Source organism: Dicentrarchus labrax, unplaced genomic scaffold (assembly GCF_905237075.1).
Source record: "Dicentrarchus labrax unplaced genomic scaffold, dlabrax2021, whole genome shotgun sequence".
Classification (NCBI taxonomy): domain Eukaryota; kingdom Metazoa; phylum Chordata; class Actinopteri; family Moronidae; genus Dicentrarchus; species Dicentrarchus labrax.
Window position 1 is genome coordinate 11,815,310 of NW_026136714.1, and position 18,187 is coordinate 11,833,496.

Below are 18,187 nucleotides of genomic sequence, written 5' to 3' on the forward strand. Positions count from 1 at the left end.
AAAACGTTTTTCTCCAACTGTGGCTCCAGCTCCAGCTGTATCACAGGAAAGTATGCTGCAGAGAATGAGTGGGTGGGGATGGGTGCTTGGATACACAGACAGAAAGAATACAGTTATACTATAAGCAAGGCACAGAAAACACAGACAAAAAGAGGTGAAGCGAGCAAAGCAGAGACAAAAAAGAAAATGCATAACAAACAGAATACTGATTGGACACCTCTACAAGTTGCTGTCTGCTGCACTGTGGCACACACTTCCGAGCACAGCATCAGCACAAAAGATCCCCTAAATCCCACCCAAAAACAACTCAAAAAATTGCAACACTCTGCACATACATACACAAAAACAAAAAAGTAGAGAGGGATGAGGAGAAAAAGAGAGAAAGAGTGAGACAAAGGGCAATAGTGTGAGAACAGCATAGTTACATAACGGATAGAAGCAGCATGGGAGCTACCAAAGGGGAGCTCCTGGGCTTCTGCAAGTCGCAGAATGACGCATTGCCCTCACACACACACTATCACACATTCACACACACTCACACACCACCCTCAATGCAGCAAATGGCACACATTCACATTGATGTGCTCCCTACAAGAGAAGCCACTCCCACACATTTATCATATTCTAGCCGATGGCAGCAGAAGTGACGATACATTCATTGCAACACTCCCTAGCAGCAGAAGAGCAGAAATGCAACATGTACAATCAATTTAATCTATCAACTATTTACAGAGTTATAGCACCACTGTCGTGACTCAAATGAATATTTAAGAGTCTGGTGAAATGATAAGTGGCCTACTCTTTCAGTGCTAAACTGAGATTCTGATCTCTGTATGCAGTCTGAGTGATGCTGAAGGGTGAGATTAGGTTAAGTTCAGCTCAAGTGCTGGATGTCTAGTCCTGGATTTTGAATTTCTGCAGAGATGGATGCCTGGTTGTACTAACTTTAAACTTTTATTAATATATAGTTGCAAATTTTGCTACAAAGATTATATCAAGCTTCCTATCCACCTACTGATTACATGCTCCTATGACAACCATGGATGAAGACACATATTTCAAAAAAGTTAATTCTAAACATTGATGTAAGAATTTGTATATGAGACTCTTCCTTACTAGAACTTTTGGAAGGCTATTGATTGCAACATATAACTTCAAAGCCTCAGCAGCTCATGTTGTATTAGACTATTTTTCATCAATCAGAAATGCATCAGAGAATAGATAATCATCTAAAGAACAGTGCTAAAACGATACTAATATCTTTTTGAACACCATCCATCTCTCCGACTTTCTCTCAAGCCATCTCTAAACATAAAACGTGCCTCTGTAGCAATCAATCTGCTTTGAAAGCTATTTTTACACCAAGGCATGACTGCAGGCACACAAACTCACAGCATAACAACCCTGAGCTGAGGCGGGATCGATTGATGAGCTACGAGGGAAGTAACCTGCATTCCTCCCATCTGGGAAGGTAGAAGCGGGCTGCAGCAGAGTGCTTTGCTCTAAACACAGGAAATCAATATTCTGCAAGTTAATGAGATAGACCCCCTAACCTCAGCATCTGATTAGATAAACAGATTAGCAGCAAAACACAACACCGCCATTAGGTGAAAGCAGTGCAGACACATACTGCTCATGTCAGTCCCATTATACAGACAGGCAACCTTACAAATAAGATGGGATTTTAGTATATGGCTGCTGCCGCTACATTCTAAGAAGATTATTTATTATGTGTTTTTATTATTATTCGTTACTATCATGTCTAACCGATCACTGCTTACAGCCATGAAAGATGTACTTATTAAGTACATACACCAGATTATTAGTACTAACTCATCTTATACATGTAAAGTGATGCTGAAGATGGTTTTATAATATCACTGGGGTTGAGTCTTCAAGTTTGTGATTGCCATAAAAATATACTATTCAGAAAAACCAATAATGATTCCATACCTTTTGAGGCATCTTATGTTCAGATAAAATCTCTGCTGTTTTGTTACTTACCTAGAAAGAGAATAGAGATGGAGGGAGATAGAGAGATGGAGGGGGGAGAGAAGGTGGGGAGACAGAGAGAGACAGAAGTTATCAGGACAATCTATTGACTGCAGTGAGATGTAATTTGTGCTTAAACAAGCTTTGGGGCGCATTGTGTATGACTCCTGAAACCCCTTCTCCCCCCACTGCTTAGTGGACACACACACACACACACACACACACACACACACACACACACACACACACACACACACACCAGAGTAATGACAAAGACTGGGAGTGTATATCAATATACTGCAGTGGTGAGAAAACTGCTCTCTCTTTATTTGTTTTTTTTCTCCATCCCAATGCAAGCCTATTGATCTGAGTCAAGCCTCCCATATTCAACTCCCCTCTCATCTCTCCCCACACCCTTCACCCATTGTTATTGAAATGCAGAGTCCTCCTCCTCAACAAAAATACCTGCAAAATTATAACGGTGTCACAGATGTCAAAAGAACTGGTAAGGGGTGATATGAGATTGAGAATATGACCAAATGTGATCATAGTGACAGATTACATTACATATGTTGCCCTCCACTTAGCAAAGCATCTCACAGACCCACTGCTGAGTGACAGTCTGTGAATGTTTTTCATTTGTATTTTTAGAGTTCAACTGAGATGTGTGATATGACAAGATATATATTGTGAGATGCTACTACTATGTTCACTAAGATATTATGTTGAATTTTAATATTGATTAATATGATTTTATATGATTTTTGCATCAATACGATGAGGTAGTTTTATTTGTCAGGTATTTATTTTCTGCATTACAAATTCCAAAATTAATTCATAGAAAATGTATTATATTACTACATATATCATGATATAAAATGTAATATACCGCCATGGAGGTTTTTTTCCTTATTGCCTACATCTAAAATTCAAAGTCTAAATTCTGTCACTGTGACAATACCACAACACATCACTTTACCTCTCCCTTTTAAACTCCATCTGTCAACTCCCAATCCATCCCCATCCCCCATCTGTCTGCAGTTCCTCCATCTTTCTTTTCTTTCTCTTTTTTCTCTCTTGGTCAGACAGGTTGACAACACATTCAGTCTAAATGTCAAGCAGGCAGACCAACCAAGGTGAATGCATGGAGTGACAATCAAAAAGGCAGACTGAAAGAAAATACAGGCAGACAGGCATATGGAAAATGACTCCCTTGCTCAGTTGGCTGGCCGCCAGGAGAGTCCACATTTCTGGCCATTAAATTTACATTCAAAACTACTCCTCAGCACCAACTGTAATATATCACTACTAAAGCTAGGAAAGAGTCTCTCACAATTTAGAGCAAGTGACTTACACATCCAAATAGAATATAAATCCAGGGCTTTGCTATTAAAAACAAATAATTTTGTTACATGTTTATACAGACTCAATAATTTTTTTCAGGATAGTTAGCTACAGTATTATTGTTTTGTTTCATTAAATTATACTATATTTATTGACACTCTAGTGGGTTTACTGTCTTATAATCGTGCATTATTGATTCTGGTAACAAATGACCAAAAAAAAGACATAAATGAAACACCAAGAACTCTTTCATAACCATCAGAGTCCACTCTGGCAGTCATTATTCAGGAATGTTGTTGAGTTGATTTGTTCGAGGGGGCAAAAAGCCTTTTAATGGAAGAACGCTAGTGGAGACGTCACATCATCCATCCGCGAATTGTCAGTGGTGACATTTATAGAGAGGTAGTAGGTTTTACAAGCAGCAAAGACACCAGCTTTAAAGACATTAGGGATACACTGGTTCTTAAACCCATTCCTCAATGAGGCAAGACAGGCCTGTGTATTACTTTGACTGCTAAATAAAATGGAAAATAGCAACGACACAGAATCACAGAAACTGAACTCTTTGTGTGAATGTGTTATGAATTCAAGTGTATGCTTGACTGCACTGAGAAAATAGTGAGAATATATCAGTTTCTCATAAGCCCATGTGTGACCTCTGCAAAAGCTCCATGACTCATGAAGCCGGGCAACACTGGGCCTTTGATTGCACCCATGATGAGCTCATGCTATACTTCTCCAACATGCATTCAGTTCCAAAGGCTAGGCTGAAAGCCACAGTGACTAAGGCCCATTTCGCAGGGGTAAAGGACAACCCTCTTCGGTTATCTGGTTCTAATGAGGCTTGTTCCCGTGGTGACTAGATTCTCAGCAGGTGATTTATAGCATCACATAGTCATCACCTCCAAAGCGTCTGGTCCTAGAGTGAAGGACGACAGCTTGTGATCGGGAACAGCTGTGGAAAACAGGTGTGTGCTTCTCATTACAGCCATAGCAAGATAATGATGGCTTTTTATCACTAGCCCCAGATAGGAGAGCGTGCGCGTGAGCGTGCAGATTCTTAGTGTGTATTTTACACGGACATGTGCATAGTTGTGTTGTATCTGCATTTTTGCTCCTTTCATGATGGATCTGTGTGCAGGAGATTTGCACGTTTGCATGTCTTTGTGAGTGTATTTCTGTTTGTGTGAGAGTGGATGCATAATGAGAGAGAAAGACATCAACAGGGAAATATGGTGTGTGTACAAGTGCCCTCTCCACAGTAAACACACTTGTTTTATGGGCAATTTCACAATGAATGCATCAAACCAGAAAGCAGTGACGCAAAGAGTTGTAGTGCCACATCCCGCTTTACCACAAACTAAAAAACGTCGTCCTTGTTTTCTGGCATGGATTAGAACCCTATCACGTCTTTTCACTCCTCCTTTCTATGAGGAATTAAAATGGAAAATGCGATGGAGGGGGAGGATGGCATGAAAAAAAAAAGGTAGAGGAAGGAATGCAACTCTGAGGCCTTACCTCTAAGCAGTACTCTCTTAAGAACTTAAGCTCCACAACAAACAAAGATACCAGACCGGAGCTCTCCCTAATCGTAGCAGCTTATTCTCCATGACTCTGTCTACAATTGGGAACCCACCAATAGCTGCTTTCCCACCATTGGCAGATATTGTTGATGCCTTCACCCTCTCCTAATGTACTGCAGCCTTTTATACATACAAGCAAATGCACACATATACTGAAAGAGATGCCCTTGCTATGCTAACACACAAATGCAGCCAGAATGTACACTCATGCACATGTAGATCATATTACATACAGGCACACAATTACATTTTTGTCTGTCTATGTCAACAACAACCTGCAAAAACAGGTCAGCACACCTAAGTCTGGCATTCTGCCATATAACCACGTACTATACAAGCACAAATCGGATTTTACAGATGCCAAAGTGTGTTTGTTGATGTTGTAACAACACACGTTTGACTCAATTCAAATAGGTATTGCTAAATATTAAGGTGAGTATGTGAGATTTGTGTGATTTAGTGATCAACATACGGGCTTACAGCTGAAGTGGAAGTCTCATGACTAATAATGACAACCACCTTAAATTAACTGCTAATTACTGCTTTTTCTCTTCAATTTAATCATCAACCTCTTTTTCATCCTTTCTCTTGGTGAAACTGATGAATAAATGACATGCAATTATATAGAATAAAATGATGGAGGGAAATACATTGAAAGTATGAATTGATGCCAGTGGTGACCAAGCAAACCTGAAAGTGGTTGCTATGAATGGAAAGAGATGCTATACAAATGTTTACTGACACATTCTGTAGTATTCATTTCTGTACCAGGATTACGACAACAAAACTTGAAGGCATACACATACTTGATCCATTTTAAAAGCAGTATTTGTCACCCTGATCTAAAATCAAAAGAACTTCAAATTCTGCTTGTCTGTGGAAAGAGTTGTACCAATAGTTATATTATATATAGTTATAAAGAAAATTCTGCATGATTGGTTACTAGCTGTGTGACATCTCATGCATACACTATTTAATATTTGTTTTGTTTAATACTGACACAAATCAAATGACTGTCTGCCATTTGCTACTGATCTGCATTTGGATTAGGTAACCCAATCTTTTAAGGGGATAAAAATCAGCCAGTCCCAGTGGGATTAAAGGGGAATTGTTTTGATGGAGTGTTGGAATCCTGTGTTTCAACATGTCCTTAAAATGTCATGACTGGAGTTTAGGGCTGCAACGATTCCTCAAGTACCTCGAGTAACTCGATTACAAAGAATGATCGAGGAATTTCGTCTGCCTCGAAGCCTCGTAAAGCTCATGTTTTGCACAGATTCTTTTTAGTGTGACACAACGTGCTTACGTCACAGGCTATGCGTCCCTACAACGCGGAAGAAGACGGATCGGGCTCTGTAACGTGTGTGGACAGTTTTGAGTTACAACCAATTATTTATATAACAATGTATTGTTTTGTTAATAAAATGCTAGAAATTAGTGAAAGTGTTCAAAGTGGTTGTTTTGTCTGACAAACAAAAAACCCTCAAATGAACGGTTTCTAAATTTCTAAATAATAAAGGCATAGGGCCTCATTTAATAATAATAAATAAATCGGATTTTACAGATGCAAATGTGTTAGAAAAGATGCATGCCGATTTCAACCCAGATTGTTTCAACCCAAAAACTTTTTTTTGTATCCCAGTGCATCAATGTGAATCGGTGAATCTTACCATCGCTATTAACTATCATACATATGTGAAACACAAAGGCAGCAAATCCTCCCAACTGAGAATCTGGAACCAGGGAATGGTACATTTTTGCTTGAAAAATTCCGGAAGCAATGAATCAATGATAAAAAAAATAGCTACCAATTAATTTCTTTCCAATCAAATAACTGATTAATGGACTAAACGTTTCAGCTCTTGTGATAACATGAGAAATATATGCTCACAAAGAATGGAAAACATCTTGTATTATATCCATCTCATATACAAACAAACCTAATTTAACTGGTCTGACTATTCCTAGTTACTTGTAATGAATTGCTTGAATCTTTGCTACGATGTCTGGAGACAGCAATCTTAAATGATGTTATTTCATATTTTCATCATGGTTTATGCAGTTTGAGGGGGAAGTGTATAGAACATACCTTAATGTATAGGCTAGTGTATGTTGAACAAAATGTATCATGATGATCACTCAAACTTATGTGCTTTTTACATTTTAGAGCGATTGCTACTGTGTCCCTCTTTCTTATCTGCTAATTCACCAATTTTATTCACTCCTTAAACAGACTGAGGGAGAGACTCTGTAAGCTAACCCCCCTGACAAAAAGGAGGAGGACAGAAATAAACATTGAGGGAGGGTTACAATTTAGAGCCAAGGGAGATATAATGATGTTGTTTTATTGCTCATTTGTATAACATTCTGCCTTGCTGCACGGTTTCACTCCCCTTACGGTAAGCAACAAAAATAAGAGAAATAAAATTGGGACGGCCAGTAAAATCCCGTGGGCGTGTCTAAGCACAGTGGCAACTATAGTATATAATACGTAGGCAATTAAGAGGGGATTCATTATTGTGAATGACCCAGCACATTCTTTAAAGAGAAAATATGAGCTGCTGTAGGCTGTACAGGGTGCCTCAGTCTCAAATCAAGCTGGAGATATATTCTAGCGCTCAGTTATATTATGTCTATGAATTACTTGTATGGCTCATTGTAGGTGCATGTGTTGTTATACTGTTGTTTGTTTTTTAATGTCAACTGACAACCTGTCACACGCAATTAATTTCTCCCAGGGGACAATAAAGGTATCATCATCATCATCAAATTACTCTCACAGCTTGCTACAGCATTTTCCTTCATGAATAATGTAGGCCTACTCTCCTCATGTGGCTTCAGTGTGTGAATGCCAGCATTACAAATTAGGTCCCTCGAAAATGCTAATTTAAGTAATCTGTAATGATATTTAAATATAAAACGTAGCTCTGTATCACTTTCAGATTGAATGGATTGCACTTTGTTTATAGTGACTGTTAACTGACTTGGACTAATATTTTCTTTTGTATTTGTATATATTAAGTATATAACTAAGATTTTTGTTCCTAATTAGAAAGTAGCTTTCTTAATATTAAAGTGGGTTGAAATAAAAATCAGGATATTACAGAACTTCTGAACCTCTTACATCACATTACATGGCTCAAGGTAAAATGCTTTGCTGCATCATACCTAAACACACTGGTCAGCAACTTAAGGAAAGGGTCTATGAGGTTGAACCTGCTGATGCATGCTAAAATCAACCGTCTGATTTATGGCAAATCCTCCATCACTTGCTGCCTCAGCCCTTATGAGGGATAAATGGGCATGCTTACTTTGTTTATTTCTCTACTTAAGATGGAGCAGTTTATGGCACTTTGCATAATATCAGTATTTCTGAAATTGTGTTTACAGGGAGACTACAGTAAAGGCCAGATCATCACTCCATTCTGCTCTAACAGCCCTCTAATAGACCTTATATCACCAGTTGCATCATACAGCACCAGATAAAAAAGGGCTTCAAAGAGAGATAAGACATCCTGTACATAAGCTCTCTGGTCTATCCCAATCACCAAGCAACCTGGGAAAGTGGAGATGTGAGGGAAAATAAAATGCTGCAGTGTAATGTGATAGAAAGAGAACGAAAACACAGAAAGTGACAGACATTTCGGTTTCAGTTTATAAATATGTCAGCAATTTCTGAACGAGAGTCCAGAGTTGTTTTTTAAGAAGAAATGTCCGCTGTACATGTTCAAGCAGTAATTTGCTTTAAGTAAGAGTACGATAAGGAGCGTTTTGTTCTGTGTGTATCATGCCATGGTCAGGGTAATCATAGTCCATCCATCCATCCATTTTTGGTTGTTTATCTGGGTCTGGATCGCGGCCGTAGAAGGCTAAACAAGGTAGCCCAGACATCTTTCTCACCAGCGATGGGGGATCCCAAGGCAAAATGGGATATGTAATCCTGCCGGCGTGTTCTTCTCCCACTTGGATGTGCCCTAAAAACCTCTGTAGGAGAGCAACCAGGACACATCTTTAAGACACCCAAAGCACCTAAACTGTCTCCTTTCAAAGCAGGAGAGTAGTAGTTCTACATCAAGATCAAAACAAGAGATCTCTTTGTAGCTGGGTAGTTTGGTTTTGCTGAACCAGTCAAAAAAAATTTTTGGTGGTGTTATATCATGAGTCTTATTCTGCACATATTAGTTTTTCACTCAACAGCAAAATAAGTCTTTCACTCTAAAGACAAAAAACTATTCCTGTTTCCTTTAATACTGCAGATCAGTTTTATTCAAGAGATTGTGCTTCAATATAAAGTACCGCCTTCTCTAACAGTGGTACAGTGAGTACAGTGTTGAAAATGGCTTCTTGGTTGGCTCTTCTCCAAAAACACAGATTATCATTCCCTGGATGCAAGTCTCATGCTTCATCCAGCAGAAACAAGTTAAGTCTAAACAAAGAAGTCAATGCAGAATCAAGCCACTGACGCAAAAGACACAGATCCCACTTTCATTTAATTCCTCCTCTCCTTGTCTCTCCCTCTTCCACCTCCTCCTCTCTGGCTTTTCAGATAAGCTTTCTGTCGAATACCAATTTTAAAAGAAGATTAAGCAGTTCTGGCTTTCAAATCAATTTTACCCCCCACTGCAACATGAAGACAAGTGCATAGACATACACACCAACACACAAGTGCCCACACACACAGACATCAACACACATCTCATACCACAGGGAAGACATGGCATTGCAGCGCCTTAATCAAACACACACCAGAAGTAATTAAGAGAAGCTGTGGCATGATAGCCATTATTTCCTTAGTCAAATATCAAGGTAGATTAGATTCTAAAATTAGCTTCTTATTTACAGCTTGTTATCAATATTACAACACAGAAAGGTTGGAGTTTAGCACAGTGGCTGTCTGTTCCTCTGTGCTAGCCTAGCTGGTGCTGGCAAGTTGTGAAACATTGGTAATTTGAGCACAGGTGAACCCAATTATCAGGAAATCCTACCAATAGGTCAGAAACACAAACAAACTAAGCCATGCCTAAAATAACCAGCACCTTTAGAAAAACAGATGCACCTAAGGTCCACAGAGAGTCTGAGTGAGCAATGAACTTGAGATGTAAGCACACTGGATTAGATACTAGTTGACAAGACATGCAATCAAACCTCATGCCAAGAAGAGTGAAGGCACACAGCGATACAGAAAGGTCATCTCTTCACATCTGATAAAAAAGCAGAGGGGGTTTGAACACAAAGCCTTCCAACATGCTTGGACATACACAGCACTTCCTTAATGTTGCTGGAGTTCACATCCAGGTTACCTGCTTGTTGTCACGGAAACCAATGAATACGTTTTAACAAGGCTGCTGGATAGAAGCACCTTTTCTTGGAAATCACTGAGCCTCCCCGATGTCCAAGGTACTACGGCTTCTTAAATTGAATAGCTCAGTTCACTGAGAGGCTTGCTGTATCCTGATGTACATACGTACTGTGTATGTGAATGTGTTAGAGATCTCTGTAATACCATGACACTCAGGAGAAAATCAGAACCATATATTTACCCATAGTGGATATAAAATGGCATAAACACTTTGAATGAAGGCTGTTTGAAGTGCAGGAGATTTTCGGCCAGACCAGTTCACTCAGAGTTCATGATGTGTGAATCACTCTTCCTCACCTCTCTCTCAGCCTTTGGCAATGGTAAAATACTGGACAGTATTTTCTTTACGAAACTATTATTATTATTATTATTATTATTATTATTATTATTATTATTATTGTCATTGTATCAGTGATACATGTCACTGGAAGGACTAGCCAAATTATTAAGAATTATTATATATATATATATATATATATATATGAAGTATTTATTAATTGTATAGGTCTACACATGAGTATGATTCTGAAAGCAATTTCAGTTCATTAATATCCATCAATGACATAGCTATATTGTGACATATGTCATCTGTAATACATTTGCAACTGCAATTGCAGAGAATATAAAACCAAATGTGAGTTGAGTCATTACCACAAACAAAAATATAATAAAACACATACTGTTCTAGAGTGATTCATCATTTGTCAACTGCAAAAGGTCAAGTGGGATTTAAGTGGGATTTAATAGCCTTTTAATTAATAAATTAAATTAAAATTAATTAAACTTAATTTCATGTATTTACTTTGGAAAAAATAATCTAAGACAAAAAATCTTTGATTGATGCTATAATCTGGCAACATTTACATTTTGAGGTGGCTTCATAGAAAAGTTTACTTCTGAAACTGACTCCAAGGGCCCCTTTTAAAGGAATAGTTTGATGTTTTGGGAAATACACTTATTTGCTTTCTTTTACACAATTGATCGATACCACTTTCATCTCTACACTAAACACAGTATGAAGCTGTAGCCCAGCAGTCTGTTAGCTACAGTAGCTTAGCATAAAGACTGAAAACAGGGGTATCGAGCTAGTATGGCCAAAAGGTAACAAATTCCAACTAATTGCTACTACTCTCCAGATGCAAACAACATTGAGTGTTTTAAATTAAGAGTACTCTTACAGTCAGATCATTGTGTAAGTCAATTATTTGATTACACAGTAATTTGTCATCACACACTACTAACTAGCTGAAGTTAGTTATTTCTGAGCTGGAGAAGTTATCGTGAAGAAAGTGGATTATCTTACAGAGAATACATTTTTAAGTTACCTTTTAAAAACTCTTTGGTCCCCAGCAGCTGCATGATATTTTCAGAAACATTTTTTTGCTTGGAACAGCACACACCACTGCCTAAAGTGATAGGGTATTAAAACATTATATAGAGCAGCAAAACTAGCAAGTTGAGGAGAACAGGCTTAGTCTGATTAACACGTCTTAACCTTTTGAATTTGATGAAGGTGACGAACCCAAATGCCTAGTTTGTGCACTTCTATGCACAGCAGCTAAATCTCACTTTACAGCAGTTGAGCTCAGCCAAGGCGAGCATCTGGAGGGTGTTTTTAACAGAGCTAACAGCCTTTGCCAGTTCCCTCTTGGGGTCTGCAAAATGAGCTGCAGCCCTCACAGAGGAAACACAAACGTGATGGAAGACTACAAACGAAAGTGTTACTGCAGATTGGGAAAAATGTGCAGTGCTGCTTCACTACTTGGATACAGCAATACATACAGCAAAAAGAGTATGACACCACCATCAGAGCTTTATAAAAAGCACACATTACCATTCCATGCTCATGACAGAGGTGGATGTTTTGAACGTTTTCCTGTTCCACTGATGCAGCTGAAGCTTGCTCTACTGGATCCAATTAAGCTTCAGTTTACAGATATAGCCAACTGCACTTTTTGTCCAGATTTTGTTTTATCCTTTCCTAGCTCAGAGCTGAAAATGAAGACCGTGTTGACCACACTGTGCTGATATTTAAAGCTTCTGAGTTTATCCACATTATGGGACAGCAACAACTCAACACACTGGCCGTTGTAATTACACTGGCCATTTCAACAACTGTAAGCTGTAATTCTCTTGTCATTCATCCATCCAAAGTGGTTGTTTCCCCACCATTTTCCACCTACAAATACCACTGCAATAATGAAACCTTTTCAGAATTCCATGGGATAAACTGACATCAAGCTAAAAGTAACACTACATGTCTTAGTTTTGTCCAACAACAGCAGCTTCCATCTATATCTTTTATTAGTGTGGGACATTTTACATATTTTTTTTATAAACTGAACATGTTATTCGAAAAGAGCGCAATTGCGTCTGACACTATTTGGCTATATATCTGCACATTTTTGTGTGTGCATGTGTGTATGTGTGTGTTTGTAAGTGTTGTGGGGGAAGTGTGATGTAACTGTTTTCCTGTGCGTTTCCTGTTTCCCTGTTTACACTATGTGTGGGCATTATTGCAGTGCATGTTGCCAAGCTACTGAGCCTTTGGGATTGAAGAGCAGACAGTGTTCAGTTTGCTGAAAAAACTCACCAGATAATAAGAGTCAAAAATAAACAACTGAAGAAAATTTTATTAAGCAAAAAAGGATATATATGCACAGCTGAGAAAATATGGCATTGTGTGAGTGAACTTAAAGCAATGAAACCAATTTTGACAGGTGCTTTCAGTTGGGATAACAACTAGTATCCAGGGTAAAATCGGTGACAACAGCTGGCTTTGAAGATGATAAATATGTTGGAAAATGGGGAGGAAAAATATCTGTGATTGGTGCTGTCAAAACCACCCAGCAGATCATGGCTTACACATCTCCTGAACCCATACCCTATCTTTTCCCTCTCCTGTGGTTTGACAGTTGCTCTAGCCAAGAGCATCCATTTAAAGGCATGAGAGGTGGTCTGAGGCGGTGATCTGTTTTAAGTACCTGCACTAATCCTTCCACTCCAGGTCAATATCCAGACAGTCCCTGAAAGCTAGCAAAAAGACCTTGTTAATGCAGCCAGACACAGCACATATAACCGGTACTGCAACACACTCACAAATCTAAAAATAGAAATCTTCAGAAGTGTTTGGAGAGCAATTGGAAAGTATCAATACAGAATAGAAAAGAACATGTAGCCTATTATGTGGAGAATCTCAGTTCATTAAGAGAAATGTTTCTCGGCTGAGCACTCAAGATTTTATATAGACAATAACAACATTATTATTCCAAATAACACATTGGAATCAAAGTTCCACCATTAATTTGAACAGACTGTTGTTATTGCATGTGGATCTATTATATCCTTCTTTTGGGGCATGATGTAAGAGAAAACAATCTCTTTGAGGAGATGCTAGGAAAACACAGAGGTTATTGATCGCATAAGGTCAATGTAGGTGATAACATGCAGCAAAGGCTCATGGGTTGGAATTAAACCCGGGCCACTGTGGTCAGGATTCAAACTTGATACATGGGGCACACGCTCTACCAGGTGAGCTACCAAGGCATCATTAAGAGTCTTTAAGTAATTTATCATTCTTTAGCGTTAGGTTTTTTGGCTTTTGTTTCATTATAACAAAACAAGCAATATGAAGATCAGAGGTACCCTTGGGCTCTGTAAAACTGACATTATATAGACCGGACTATGAATCTATTTTTTTTTTTTTTTTTAATTATTGACAAAAAAATAATAGTTAGTAGCGGCCCTAATCAAAACATGTGTAGAGTCTGTAGAGTGGTATGGAAATGGGATAGAACTGATGACTATAAAGTGCTCACCATAGCTGATTTCTCTGAAAACTAATACCCTCTGCCACGCCTAATTTTCTTGGTGCTGGGCAGCCTGACAGAAAATTACACGATCCATCCCAACTCTCCTTATCCTCTCAACGTTTCCTCCTCCATGATACCTACTGCACAGACTTTATGTTCATTCCTACGAAGCCATCTGCTCACTCACAGATAAACCCACCACTCAAGCATCTGGCCAACACAGCAATGTGGCTGTACAAAAAACTGAATATCAGCTTCTTTATGATATACATGTTATGATAAATTTATGTTACACAATGTACCCAAAATGTAACATGTATGCAAATGTGTTCAATTTAATCACGATAAAAATATTACAATGCAGTTCTAATACAAGATGTGTAGCCAAGGGCCTGCTCCACTATTATGCCTGTTTGAAACTGGTGTTTGAAGTCACATTGTGGAACAATGTTGTCAATATTTTGCCCTAATGTCAGGGTCTTGCCATGTACTGTAAAATAATTTAAAAATACTGTAACATTGCATGAGCAACAATGTTATACAAAACGTGAACATGAGCAATTACAACAACATAATTGGCTTAGATGATTTTGGTGCTAATACCCCACAAGCTCTGAATGCTGAGGTCTGTCATCCAGAAACCACCAGACAGAGATACTCATACATGCATTCCACAAACCTATACAGACATAGAGCCATGCACACATGGAGTTTCTCCCTCCACTGTGCCTCCAGAGAAACTAGGTGCAGACCATTTGCTTCATACTCAGAGCACGCTGTTCATTTTTTCGCCTTTTAATACTGCATGCAGAGGCACTGAATCAATGCAATCAGAGGAGACAGCCCCAGTGGTCAGACAGGCACACATCAGAAGACTTGTAATCAGGATAGGTACTTACACAAACAAGATCACACACACTTGTAAAGAGGCACACACACACACACACACACACACATGAATGTGCAGATGTGTTTGCACAGTATATTTGCACACACATACGCACACAAATGCGAGCACATAAAAGATGAAAACACACCCTCATAAAAAGCAGGATATTGGAAGCAGCTGTGAAAAATGATCAAGGGACGACATCAATAACAGGATGGCTCTTACAACACAGGAGGCAGCTGCATCTTAATTGGACATGCAACTCATTAGAACTGCCAGAGGTGGACTCTGTCTCTGTGTACTGAGGACCCGTCCAGACAGAGAAATGCACAGTGGATATAAGAAGCTGGGTGGGTCACAATAACGAAAGAGAAACAGATGAATTGCTGCTGACCATCCTGGAAATGAATGCGAGAACGCACTCTTCTGTTGCAGTTTGATAAATTATCCACACTGCATCTCCTCAAAACTATTTTTCCAAATTTTTAACACTCTGATTGCATTTTGTGTTCCTCAACAGCCACCATTCAGCACCAACCCAGCAATATCTCTTGGGCACTTGTTTGAGCAGCAAAAGTTGTCGGTTCTCAATTTGTTCAATGCTTCAGTTTATCCCAGCTTTGTTTATTTCTTTCTTGGACATATTTAATTTTCCTACCGTCTAGGTGTTCTGTAAAAAAAAGAAAAGATTATTATTTTATTTTTAAATTTTTTATTTTATTTGTATCAAAAACAAACTCTCAGCAGACGCCAGCTCAGTCTGAAAGCTGCCATTTTATGGAAGTGGATGAACATACCTCCCCAAAATTAGGCTCCATGTAAACATAGCTACTTTAGCTCATGTTACACAGCTGTTCCGATTAAATGCATTGCCGCATGTAGACACCAGATCATATTAGATCACATCCCATTTAAACAGCTAACCCCCATTTAAATCAGAATGAAAAAAAGCCTGCATGTAAGCTGAGCTAGTGATTCCCCGACCCACGTGTCCACTAGAGAAGTCTACAACTACTTTTTATTAGTTCTACCTCTTCATGTCCTACATTGTTTTCGCAATTGCTGCACGGATGACAGGATGCAGCTTGCCATGTCATTACATATCTGGCTTAAGCCACAACTAGAAACTAGAGTGAAGTGAATTCAAAGGGGTCAAACTAGGCTGGGGATCTTGTTAGATGATGGAAGATGACCCGACCTCAGAGGACCTAGAGACTGTACAATGCCCTCGTATGTGGCTCCTCAATATCAGACCAGTTCTTGAAAAGTTGATATAAGATGTAGACAGAATAGGTATTGTGTGAGTAGTAGAGCGGAGTATACGACTTTCTGAGCAAGGACAGACATTTTTTCTTCTTTCTTCCCCTTTCATTTTCATTTTCAGAAGTAGTGCAAGTTTCGTGTATTTTCTGTGTGAATTTACATAAACCTGTAAAAGAACCTTAAACTAATGGCGTTTAGGTACATAAAAATAAGCATTATGACGTGAAAGGGTTATACTTCAAATTATTCTTTAATGAGCTGAGCCTGCCAACTACAATCAGATATAACCAATGGATTTACCACAGCCATGCATCATTAATGGATCCCACCTCAGGCTATTAAGGCTCTCCGAGAAAATGATAAGCTTTAGGCCACATCCAAACGTCATTTGAGTCTCTCTGTGATTAGGAGAATCTTCACCGGTTAGAGAATGGAGCTGTCAGAAAGGAAATATAGCCAGTACCCCTCAACCTCCGTATCAGATATGCACAAAAGAGTACATGGCCATCTACAGTCCTTTACAAAGAAATTCATAGCTATAAAAAACTTCCCCTTGAATTGGCAGTCATTGTCTCAACTCTCCATCCTCAGGCTATTCTGCAGAGGCTCTGGTGCAGCTGCCTTTATCAGAGCAGCCCCCTAATCAGTAACCGAATTCTCCCTTAGCAATCAAGTCCAAGTTCTGGTGGTGAAATCAGCAGAAATAAAACACAGCTGAAGATAATGAAGGTGTGAGCAAGAGAATTAAAGACAAGAGTGTGAAAGAAAAAGGCAAGGAAGGAGGAGGCAGAGCAGGAACAGTCCACTAATTAGACACACCTCTGAAACCTGTTAAGGTACAAGCTGAAATGACCTTCTCCTGTTGAGATCGCCCCCTTTTTCGTCACTGAATAAACAAATGAATGGTAAACTGAAATATGCCTATATATCCATTATTCATGTGTGTGTGTGTATTCTGTCTAATAGTCTAATCTATTTATTCTATTCTGCATTGCAGCAAAACTAAAGCCAATAAATAAACCATGAAATAGATGTGAATCATTGTCAAAATAAAAACAAAAATACATGAATGGCTGACATGTTAGAGCAAGCGCTGACAATCTTTCAGTGATTTTGTTGAATCAAAAAGATATCAACATATCAAAAGGCCTTTGATGAAGCCCTGCAGCTGTGGCCTCTTCAACTCAGATTCATTTTGGTCATCATTTAATTAAATCTGGTAGTGCAGTAACCACTGCTAACACACTTTCATGTGTCTACATGCTAATGATCCTTTATATGCACATAACCCTTAAGTTCACAGAAGACCTGCTGAACTGGACCGAGTGTCATAAGGATCAACATGCTTCAGGAAAATGACAGTCCCATTTAAAGTGGGTGGTATCTAAAGTTTTAACAGGTAAAAAAAAGAGATCTGACAGCAGAACTGGAGGCGGTGTCAGTGTCCCCACTGGTTTTCAAAAGGGTTATAGAATTTGACATGTAATGGATGTGAGCCTGACTACTTCTGGCATTGCACTGGGCTCGATGATCACGATGTGAAGAAAATGAAGAGCGGAGGAAGGAGACTGAGCTGAAAAGCCATAGAGAAGCTTGGACAGACTCAGATGTACAAATTTGGAAACATTATTTTACAACATTTCTCCAAATCATAAGAGTGGAATGGGGGGGGTGACTATTAACTTTTCTGTCTGACAACACACTCAGATTCACAGTGAACACATTATGTAGCCATACATATTGTAAAATCAGGTAATTTAAGTAGCTCATGTGTCACGTGTACCTCAACTTGGTCCTTGATTATGTCAGTAAAATGTACGGCTATGTGCAACCAGTTACCCACTGCAGGATCAAACCTATTAATTTAGAATACCAATCACAATTTCAGCTTGAATATATATCAAATTTAGATCAAGTTTAATTGTATAACTTACTGTTTTATCAC

The 18,187-nt window shown here is 38.8% G+C and overlaps 1 protein-coding gene and 1 long non-coding RNA gene across 5 annotated transcripts in view; one reads left to right on the forward strand and one right to left on the reverse strand.

Moving 5' to 3' along the window:
* pde4d (phosphodiesterase 4D, cAMP-specific) overlaps window positions 1–18,187 on the reverse strand; it is a 172,349-nt gene that overhangs the window by 65,865 nt on the left and 88,297 nt on the right. The window lies entirely within an intron of this gene.
* On the forward strand, window positions 4,143–17,158 carry LOC127375546 (uncharacterized). The gene is made up of 2 exons (XR_007887382.1): window positions 4,143–4,304; window positions 15,500–17,158. It is a non-coding gene; the product is annotated as an uncharacterized LOC127375546 (long non-coding RNA).